The sequence below is a fragment of the Pectinophora gossypiella genome, chromosome 20 (assembly GCF_024362695.1).
Source record: "Pectinophora gossypiella chromosome 20, ilPecGoss1.1, whole genome shotgun sequence".
Lineage (NCBI taxonomy): Eukaryota > Metazoa > Arthropoda > Insecta > Lepidoptera > Gelechiidae > Pectinophora > Pectinophora gossypiella.
In genome coordinates, this window is record NC_065423.1 from 6,463,034 (window position 1) to 6,473,683 (window position 10,650).

Below are 10,650 nucleotides of genomic sequence, written 5' to 3' on the forward strand. Positions count from 1 at the left end.
TAGTCGTTACATGAGCCATGTCAGGGGCCTTTGGCGGCTCAATAGTAACCCTGACACCAGGGGTTTATGAGGCTGGTATTCCACCTCACAACCCACATGATAAGAAGAAGATTTCATAATTTAGTTAGAGGCACGCGTTTAGCCCTCATTGGTTTTCATTCATTCATTTTAATCATTAAGTATTTGCAACAGCTTTACTCAGGAAAGCATGTTACGGACTCTAACGTAAGTACAATAATGCAATATAATTGGTCGGTATAGAAATAATAGAAGCAGAGTGTGGATGGATTCTATTTTATTATTTTTTTAGGCTTTGAACACCCTGAGTGATCATGCCAGAATCATAGGTGCTTTCGTGTACCTATCCCTTAGCCAAAGGATTGGTAAGCCAGATAATATAAACTAAAAGCCTTACATGATAGTGGCTCTGCCAACCAGCATTGGACTTCTCCGTTGCCAAGGGAATTCACACCATGAGAGTGAAAACCTCTCCCACATCTAAATTCCGGGCACATTCCAACAATATATGGTATAGGTCATCGGTCTTATGGCTGACATGGCACAGAGGAGAGGGTTTCATAATATCCATTATTGGATTCTATTTAATAAAAAAAAAAACAACTCATCAATTCATCATCATCTCTTTAACATAATGTATGGTAGATGAAGATTTCGGACTCCGCTTAGCCGCTTATTAAAATGGCCAGTAAGTATGTACGGTTGATTCCAAAAAGCCCGATTTCTTAGTTTCTTTACATCATCTACAAATACTCAGTAATCTGATAATATAGTAGTGACAACTTGATAACGAGGATACTTAAGAATTACTTATGTGGTTTTTAACATAATAATAAACTAGAAATATAACTGTTATTTGCCAAAATGTATCTAAAAAGTAAACAGGCATTTAAACAAATAGGTAAGTACGTATTAGAATCTAATCATTAGATGATATAAGTAAGTTGAGTTGAATTATGGCATTGTCAGCGACTCTCCGAAAGGCAGGTCCCGCTACGGCGAGTGACTTTATGGGGAGTGGATTTATTTTCCCTCTACGTCGAGCGAGCTTGATGTTATAATACAGGTACGTATCATTAGAAAATACTAAGGATGAAACGATGATTTAGACATAATCCCTAACGGCGTATTTCGGATATAAAATATATGTATTTATTTATTATAACAATTATAATTAAGTATGTGTATTATTTTTATGTAGTTTATGTAGTCGAAAGTGTATTTATTTTTTATATGCACAAATATTTCCCATGCTGCACTATCCCGCTATATTACTTAATATTCAATATCTCCTATACTTAAAGGTTGCCTGGAAGAGATTGCTACTTAGCAATAAGGCCGCCTATTGTACTAATTCTATTTCTCTTTTGTTTTGTTTTTTCCTGTTTGTGCAATAAAGTATTTGTTATGTTATGTTTTATAAATATATATTTATATGCTGTTAATGAAATCGTAACGAAAACTTTGAGGGATGATTTAGACCATGATTCTGAGTTGATATCAAGTGGAATTTTCCACCGTAAAAGTATAGAATTGAAAAAAAATATTAAAAAAACATGAATTTTGCGGCGAAAAATTCCACTTGATATTAACTCTCAGAGTTAATCATTCCCTGCAGTATTCGTTACGATATCACTAACACCCTGTATAACAGATACATGACGTTGTGACCGCGAACTAGTAATAATAATACGATTAAACTAAGTAAGTAGTCAGATTAATTTATCTATCGAGCGAAGGTTGGAATAGACAATTTTTTAGACAAATACTCTCAGCAACAAGAAATATTCTCACAAGTTCTTAACGGGGCGCACAGAAACAAAAGTCAACAATTAATTAATTAAAATATTGTATTACATAGAACTGAAATAATAATTTTGTGATTATGATACGCATGAAAAAGACGCGCGCTAGGTTTTTCCTCAAATTATTGAAATCAAAATAATACTTTTAAGTAATTTTAGTAACCACGAAGGTTTTAGTAATCTTCTCTCTCTTTTAGAAAGTTCCTTCCATTTTTTTAATATTAATTAATTTATTGGGTAAGTAATTACTTATACTTTAGTTTTACTTATATTTTAGTTTGAAATTATTCATATTTACTTACTTATTCTAGCATCATTTCCAGGAGAAATTAAGTATTTTTTCTGATCACATTATATGAAACAGTTCATGAAATCAAATTCAAGAGATACCACCAGGTACTATTTCAGACCCTAGGAGCCCATTATACTGACAGTAGTTTTTTTAGGTTTTCACATCACAATAAAGGCACTAAAAATTCTAACCGACTTCACAAAAGAGTATGTACTCTGGCTGTAATTTAGAAACTGGCATGCTACCTTAATAAAAAAAAATAAAACAATGCTACTACAATGTTAAGGTTGTATATTTTATTACATCTTGCATACGATTTTGAATCTTATAATAATCCGTTCTAAGTTAAATAATTGGGCGTTAAGGCTAACTGTGGTTAAATTATATACCAGCCTAATGACTACATGCATGTGTTAATATAGGTATTGCATAAAAACCGTCCAAGTGCGTGTTGGACAAGTGATCTCAGGGTTCTGTAGCTTGAGTTGTTGGTAAAAGGTGCACGACTACAAGCAAAAAAGCTCGATCTTCTTTTGCAAGTTGTCAATCGTACGAATTGCAACTGAATATGTGTACACCTCCACCAACCCGCATTGGAGCAGCGTGGTGGAGTATGCTCCATACCCCCTCCGGTTGATTGAGGGGAGGCCTGTGCCCAGCAGTGGGACGTATATAGGCTGTTTATGTTTGTATGTATGTGGGATTTTGGGTTTGCTCAATTAAACAGTCAAGTACGGTTCAAACACTTATTTTTATTTTTAACCTCCGCGTAATTACACCACCATCGTTTTCGTCCGCCCTCCGCTATCTCCCCTCTCCTTCCCTTCCCCCTCATTCACACTCTCACTCATTCACACTCCTTCACTCAATCTATCATTTCTCTATGCATCCCTTCTATACTCTATACCTTCTATACTACTCATGTTACTCGTCTACTTCTCACACAATCATCTCAACTCACCTGTCACTCACTCAGCCACACGCCTACACTCGGCTGTCCTGACATAAAGCTTGCCCTCAAGCTTTACAAATGGCTCTGCACCAAAACCTCTCTTACAATGACTCTATTACAATGACTCTACTACATTGACTCTATGACAATGACTCTATGACAATGACTATTACATAAACAAAACATTCTCGTATAACAACTCATTCATACACTATCACACCTCCTAAAATTCTCGTTACAATTATAAATCTTAAAAAAAAATACAAAAACTCTATAAGCAAGTCAATAGGTATTAAACACTGTTACACAATACTAAGTCTTATCCACTCTAGATATTCTCAAAATATTTTAATGCAAAAAAAGTTACATTCCACACTAAAACTCGTCTAAGAAACAAGACATACCTACTACAACTTATGTTTAAACTGAAACACCTTCAAATATATTTTTTATAAAAGAACATCTAAAACAAAACTATTTCCTTCAATTTTATTTAAACAATACAGCTTGTGTACTTCGACAACAATCTAAACATCTAAATATCAAACAAAACTAGATAAAGTTCTCATATGTTGTAATAACAAACTAACTATAAAATTCAGTACAAGTAAGTCTTATCAGGGAAACTGTAAACACAATAAATGAATTTCTTAAACAACAGTCTTAATTATTTCAATAAACAGTCTTAATATTCATTATCTTACTTATGACATGTAAAAATTTACACCCTAACTTTTACATAACAACTCAAGCAAAAACAAAGCATGGTTACTGGGTCTGAACCTCAGTATAATTTTAAAGAAAATACTAATTAAAAGTGATGTGAAATAATGAAATAGTAAAAATAAACCTCTTCAAGCCTCTCTAGCCAATGCCATAAGGGTACACCTGCATGAAGTCTGCACTAGCATCGGACTTCTTCATCTTCTCAACGTCACCACAATCTCTCCATCTGACTTTAATAGACTTACAGGGTTCTAATAATTTTGGCATTAATTTCATACTGCTCCTAAACTGAGTCCTTTTAGCTGCTCTCTCTCTTTCCTCACTTTCCTTTCTAATCCTATCATAATTCTTCTTATTTTCTTCTTTTCTTTTCAACTTCTTGACTTTTCGTTTTAATTCTTCTCTATTGTACATGTAATTTTGGTTTTCTTCTCTTAATAACCATAAATTGCTGCTGCTTTTCCTCCTGAGTAGCACTAACGGGTTAGCATCATTGGAGGTACTGACTTTAACACCTTCTTCTCCAAGCCACTCCAGTCTTTCTAACTCAACCTCTTCTTGCTCCATGACTGTCAAACGTCTAAGTCGCCGGGGAACAGGTATTTCATCCTTCAAAACATTCTTCAACTCTGTAGGAGATACTCTCGTCTTCTTCGGGGTATAGGAAGTGTCCAAGGACTCAACTTTGTCTTGTATGGAATTGCTCTTCACTTCACAACCTAAAAAGTCAACCTCAGCAGGAAAATGTTTGATTTTTGTTGACCACGAATCGTCAAAAGAAGGCAAAAAGGTGACTTTGTTGTGATCCAGTAACATGACAGTTTTCTGCAATAATTGTTGACCAATAATCATATCGTACGGCATTACATGAATTGGCACAATATTAAACTTTACGTCCGTAAAATATTTACCGTCTATTGTCACAACAGTAACAAAACAATCACACGATCGCACGTCGCTTGCGCCGAATCCCGATAATATCACGTCACACTTCTCTGGTTTATCGATGGTCAACTTCTCATAACACGTCGCAGACACTAAGTTCGCTTCACTTCCCGTATCAATAAGCGCGCAGACCGTTTTTCCATTAACTTGTACAGATTTTAACGGCCGATTTCTTCCATTAACTTCTTCGTTTATCATCATAACTTGCGAATATGCACCGGTATGTGATCTGTCAAACTCAACTCCATTCTTCACGTCATTCTCGTTCATCTCAGTGTTGCCAGTATTCGTATCTAAATTCCTACCATTTTCTGACACTTTAATGCACCATTGTTTCGCCGACTGGACCGGTCTTCGTTCACTCACTTGCTTTGCCGACATGTCGCATTGCGACAGGGGTTTCGCCGAACCGCCAGATGTCGCTGTCGCTGCTATCACCATTGGATTTTTTGGGCAATGCAATGCAATATGGCCGAACAATCCGCACTGGAAACATCTTAATCCTTTTCCACGATGTGGGCACTGTGATGAAACATGATTTTCTTCGCCGCAATTATAACACTTCACACATCTATCTTCCTGTCTTCGTCTTGCTGTATTATTATCCTGTTCTCTCGTCGCATTATGTCGTTGCTTCACACTTTTACACACATGTTCATAGATTTTAAGCTTCTCTTTCAGGTCTCCAAACGTCGATACGCCATACAACATAATCTTGTTGTTTTCATAATCTTGTATACCGTCTACAATATACTGTATAGTAATGTAATCAGGTAATTTTCCTCTTCTGCCGAGCTCCTTCATAGCTAACATATACTCGTAGCATGTTTCGTTATACGTCTTCTTCTTCGTACTTAGGATTTCGTGTAATTCTTTTTGGTTAATTGTATCAGAAAATTCCTTCATAATCGCGGTTTTCAAATCCTCAAACGTCTTGAAAACACGCTCCGACTTCAGCCATAGCTCCGCCGTCGAACACAATGATCGCCTCGCTATAATAAGCTTTTGTATAGGCGTCCAGTTGAAGATCTCGCCATTATCTTCAATTTCTTCCACCCATCGTGACACCGTATACATCTTGTCATTTCCCGAGAATTTAGGTATGATGCCGTCGTACATCATCGAGTAATTTGGTACAACCGGTACCGATTCTGGATCTAGTTGTCCACGTCGTCCGCCCTTCATATTTTCCGTCGTCATGATAATCGAAATTAATCGAGCCGTCTAATCGATAATTTCGCGTCTTCGTCGTCGTCTAGCCACTCGGTGCCGTCTGCGCCTCGTGTCCGTCGTGAAAATTTTCGCCGTCTGCGAACGTCGTTGTCCCACCGTATCCTGTCCAATTAATGAGCACCCATCCCGGACGAGCCCCCAAAATGTGGGATTTTGGGTTTGCTCAATTAAACAGTCAAGTACGGTTCAAACACTTATTTTTATTTTTAACCTCCGCGTAATTACACCACCATCGTTTTCGTCCGCCCTCCGCTATCTCCCCTCTCCTTCCCTTCCCCCTCATTCACACTCTCACTCATTCACACTCCTTCACTCAATCTATCATTTCTCTATGCATCCCTTCTATACTCTATACCTTCTATACTACTCATGTTACTCGTCTACTTCTCACACAATCATCTCAACTCACCTGTCACTCACTCAGCCACACGCCTACATGTATGTGTAATATACCTACTAATATTGTTCTCAATGAGGGAATTTCCAGGCTACGTTCCTGAAAAACTATATAGATGGCGCTGTAAAGGTTTCCCTTCGTTTAACTTTCTAATTTTATGGATAACAGACATCACATCACACTTTTATCTTTGTTTTGGGTATAAATGATGACCCTTTGTATTACATCTAGCACACCTAGGCTTAACCACTCCCCATTTGTCCGGCCAAGTAGTTAATGCCACCTGCGGCAAATTTACAATAAGTCACGTTAAAAAAAAAATAGGCTTAACACATTATCTTTTACTACTACCTACTACTAGGCTAGGCTAGGCTAGGCTTAGGGTTGGTTTTCTCTGTATTTTGTGTCAATTGTGCTCATTAAAATATTTTATCTATATACTTATCTATCTATCTTAATTACATCCTCCACCAATTATTATACTGATCAAAATGAAGAGAAGCAATATAGGTAGCAACATAATTCTATTTAAGTACATCATGTGATACAAATATCAAGCAATAATTTTCTTTTTAGGTATTGATCTGCCATTACATACATTGTATGTTTGAATAATTAGGTACCGCGAGTAATCAGAAAATAGGTAATTATCACAGCGCCATCTATATTGTTGTTGGGGAACGAAACCTGGAAAGTCTCTCATTTATTATGAGTCATATGTGATATTTGTATCACATGATGTACTTAAATAGAATTATGTTGCTACCTATATTGCTTCTCTTCATTTTGATCAGTATAATAATAATTGGTGGAGGATGTAATTAAGATAGATAGATATATAGATAAAATATTTTATTGAGCACAATTGACACAAAATACAGAGAAAACCAACCCTAAGCCTAGCCTAGCCTAGCCTAGTAGTAGGTAGTAGTAATAGATAATGTGTTAAGCCTACTTTTATTTTTTTTAACATCGATATGTTATTGTCTCATTTTAAAAGAAAGCAAGAGTGAGACAAAAGGATTGCCTAGTAGTTTTCTAATACGACCACGGTACTCCAAAAACTTGAAATATATGCTGAACATCCGCAGTAAAAAATATTGATAACGTCGTTCAGAGGCCGTTGCATTGAAGAGCAGTATGAAGGATTAAGTTTTCGTGGTTTGTGACGTGTGAAACCACAATTATTATATTTTAATAACAAAAAATATACGCCGAGGAGCTCGGTGGCGCAGCGGTAAACGCGCTCGATTGTTGAAGTTAAGCAACTTTCGCAAAGGCCGGTCATAGGATGGGTGACCACAAAAAAAAAGTTTCATCTCGAGCTCCTCCGTGCTTCGGCACGTTAAGCCGTTGGTCCCGGCTGCATTAGCAGTCGTTAATAAACATCAATCCGCATTGGGCCCGCGTGATGGTTTAAGGCCCGATCTCGCTATCCATCCATAGGGAAGGCCCGTGCCCCAGCAGTGGGGACGTTAATGGGCTGATGATGATGATACGCCTTAGGTAGAGGGGTCTATAATATTGGATTGGACCCCTAACTAACCTATAGCCACGTCTGTATCCCCGAAGAGGTAGGTTAAGATGTCTAGTACGGTTACGAGCATTAAGCTAAATCAGTTTTTCAAGACCGTAGTTGATAGTAATCGCAGCCTAATTAGTGTTCTATTTTCCTATTATCGTTTTTTGTTTCATATTCATTAATTTGTTTTACATGTTTAAAATTACTTCTGGGTTTAATAATAAGTAATTCATTTAAGTATACTTACAACATTGAATAATATGTGAAAAGTCAATGTGGTTGAGAGACTGGACCCTATTAATATATCAATATTGTACAGAATTCCCATCCGCTTTTTTGAATCGGTTTTCGATTGGAAGATGGCGTATTGTGCTATTTTCGTATTTGTACTCTTTCCATTTCTCTTTTGTTTTGTATTCCTGTATTACATTTCCTGTGTGTGAAAGGAAGTCCGTGTTGCTCTATGGTGTGAAATAAAGTATTCTAGTTTCTTAGCTGTTAATATTGATTTTCGCTTGTACGGTCACGACCATTAATAGTATACACTTTGGTACCATTTCACATTTTATTTTTGACAAATTGAACTGTAAGTCTCACTAAATGTCAAATATGTTAGTGCGACAGAGTCCTAAAGTGGGTACATTATATTGCTCATGACTGTACAGTAAGTATGTTTTTTTCCAAAAGGACAGGAGTCCTAGTACGGCTTTGAAATAGACTACTCTGGGCGCCATCCCACTCGCGTCATACAGAGTACTGCGGGGCGGAAGGCAAGAGGGAAACCACTGCCCTATTTTTGCCTAAAAAGTAGCATGGAGAATGCGACACCGACAAGAGCGTGGCTCTTAAATTAGTGATGAGTATATTTTTAATGTATGATACAACAAATCTGTGTTGTTGATAGATAGGTAAGAGTGCGAGAAAATTATCGTAATTTTAATTTTGCCGATTTTTGAAATAGGCGTGAGATTTTGTATGTATGTTGTATAAAAAAAAAAATAAGTAAGTAGCTCTTATTAATAGTTTATAATGCATTTATGAAGTTTATTAAGTGTAGGTAAATACTTAGAGGTAATGTACCTAAAGAATAATCATTATTACAATTGATAATAAGTGATATAATAGATATTATTCAATTACTAAGCTTTGAATAGGTAAACTAAAGTAAACAATGGTGCTAATTCCTGTAAATACCATCTAATTTTATTTTAAGTTATATCTGTAATTTTCTTATCCGCCGAAAAGGAAAGGGACGGGTAATCGACAAGCATAAAATTTATGGAACACACGTCAATTTTAAGCACAAATCTAAACCAACCGTCTAAAAATTTTACATCAGTCAATAACCCGACACAGTTAAGTAGACAGCACGTCAAATGGATTGCATACCAGCGACGTACCTTTTGATTCGCCCGGGTTATTCATTCATTTACTCATTCTTCCTAAAATTAAGAGCTGTGAATCATCCGTCCCTTTCCTTTTCGACGGATATGAAAATGACGGATATAACTTAAAATTAGGCGGTGTCTGCAGGAATCGGGGCCACTATAAGAATAATATATACTTACAGGGAGTTATTGACATCGTAGCGTAGCGTAGTACTGAGGGGGATGATTCAGACCATGATTTTGAGTTAATATCAACTATGTTTTGTTTGTTGTGTGTTTTTTTAAATAATTTTCAGTTTTATACTTTTGTGGTGGTTTTCACCTGATATTAACTCAGAATAATGAGCTGAATCACCCCCTCAGTATTCGTTACGATGTCATCAACACCCCGTATTACGTAGAGGTAGCCCCATAACAATACGTACTTATGGGATGATTCAGTCAGACCATGATTCTGAGTTGATATCAAGTGGAATTTCCTGTCGGAAAATTCATGAACAATTTGGTGTCTTTTTTATTATTTGAGTTCCATACTTTTGCTACGGAAACTTCCACTTTATATCAACTCAGAATTATGGTCTGAACCATCCCTCAAAGTTTTCGTTACGCTGCCACGAACACCCTGTATATCTATTGCATAATATATTATTTGCAATCAGTTCTAGTGCCTAAGGATCGTTGCACATCAGCGGTGTAATAACTTCGTTCAAACTTTTAGCTTGTAATTTCGTTTTTTTTATTTTTACATAACATAAGCTCACGACCATATCCTAATTGGGGTAGTCAGAGGTATATCCATCGCAAGATGATCTACTTATGTTATTGTATTATTTTTACCATTTATATATTTTTTATTAAAACTGAAATTTCTTATTAATAAGCCCACATCAGAAGCCTTTCGGTTACATACACTTTCAACAACTACTTGATATTAATACTTTATATTTCACCATCTTAGGGTGAGCGCACCAATACTTGAAACTTAATCAACCGCTTGAAGTTGACAACCGGAAAAGATAACATTAATAATAATGAAGTAAGTAAGTAAAATGATTTCAATAAGTGAGTCACTGATAAATTGTTTACTGATAAATAGTTAAATAATTATGTATGCAGTACCTAAATAAAGTACGAGCATTTACTTCCGCAGGAGGGACTTCAACAGAACTTTTTCGCGAAAGGAATCTCGGGATACTTATTTATTTACTTTAAAAAGTCACAAGAACAGACTAGGCCACGGGCTCACGATCTGGAGGTCCGGGTCCGATTCTCGATGAGGACATTGTCGAAATCATTTGTGAAATTGTCCTTTGTTTGGCAAGGACAATTTCACAAATGATAAATGGTAATATTTTCGCCATATACTGAAAAC

At 36.3% G+C, this 10,650-nt stretch overlaps 1 protein-coding gene across 3 annotated transcripts in view; it reads right to left on the reverse strand.

Annotated features, from left to right (window-relative positions):
• Window positions 1-2,319, reverse strand: part of LOC126376000 (glucose dehydrogenase [FAD, quinone]-like) — a 142,887-nt gene extending 140,568 nt beyond the window's left edge. For 2 of the 3 annotated variants that reach the window (XR_007567675.1, XM_050023145.1), the window contains exon 1: window positions 2,126-2,319. The gene's annotated coding sequence lies outside the window, so the exon portion shown is untranslated. Of the gene's footprint in view, window positions 1-415; window positions 499-2,125 lie in introns of those variants that run through there. The other variant, XM_050023146.1, reaches the window with a different exon arrangement.
• Window positions 2,320-10,650: the final 8,331 nt, after the last annotated feature.